The following is a 535-nucleotide window of genomic DNA, read 5'->3' as shown; positions in this document are numbered from 1 at the left end:
TGTAATCAATCTTTAAAAGTTTTTTTTTTTTTTTTTTTTTGAGATGGAGTCTCACTCTGTTGCCCAGGCTGGAGTGCAGTGGTGCGATCTGGGCTCACTGCAACCTCCGCCTCCCAGGTTCAAGCGATTCCTCTGCTTCAGCCTCCTGAGTAGCTGGGATTACAGGCACATGACACTATGCCCAGCTAATTGTTTTGTATTTTTAGTAGAGATGGGCTGTTGGTCAGGCTGGTCTCAAACTCCTGACCTCGTGATCCGCCCACCTCAGCCTCCAAAAGTGTTGGGAGTACAGGTGGGAGCCACTGCACTTGGCTTACTCTTTTTCTCATACATCTTCAAAATCTAGTGCGTAGTTTACACTGAAAGCACATGTCAATTCCAAACAGCCCATTTTGGGGTGTTCAATAACCATATGTGTCTGGGCTGCTGGGCCTAGACCCTTCACAACACAAGCTTCTCAGCTGAAGAATCATGTCCTTCATTCCAATTAGCATTTCCAATATAGAAGTTCAAGGCCATGACTCTTCTTACATGT

The sequence above is a fragment of the Colobus angolensis genome, unplaced genomic scaffold (genome assembly GCF_000951035.1).
Source record: "Colobus angolensis palliatus isolate OR3802 unplaced genomic scaffold, Cang.pa_1.0 Scaffold868, whole genome shotgun sequence".
Lineage (NCBI taxonomy): Eukaryota > Metazoa > Chordata > Mammalia > Primates > Cercopithecidae > Colobus > Colobus angolensis.
Note: the sequence above shows the minus strand (reverse complement) of the source record.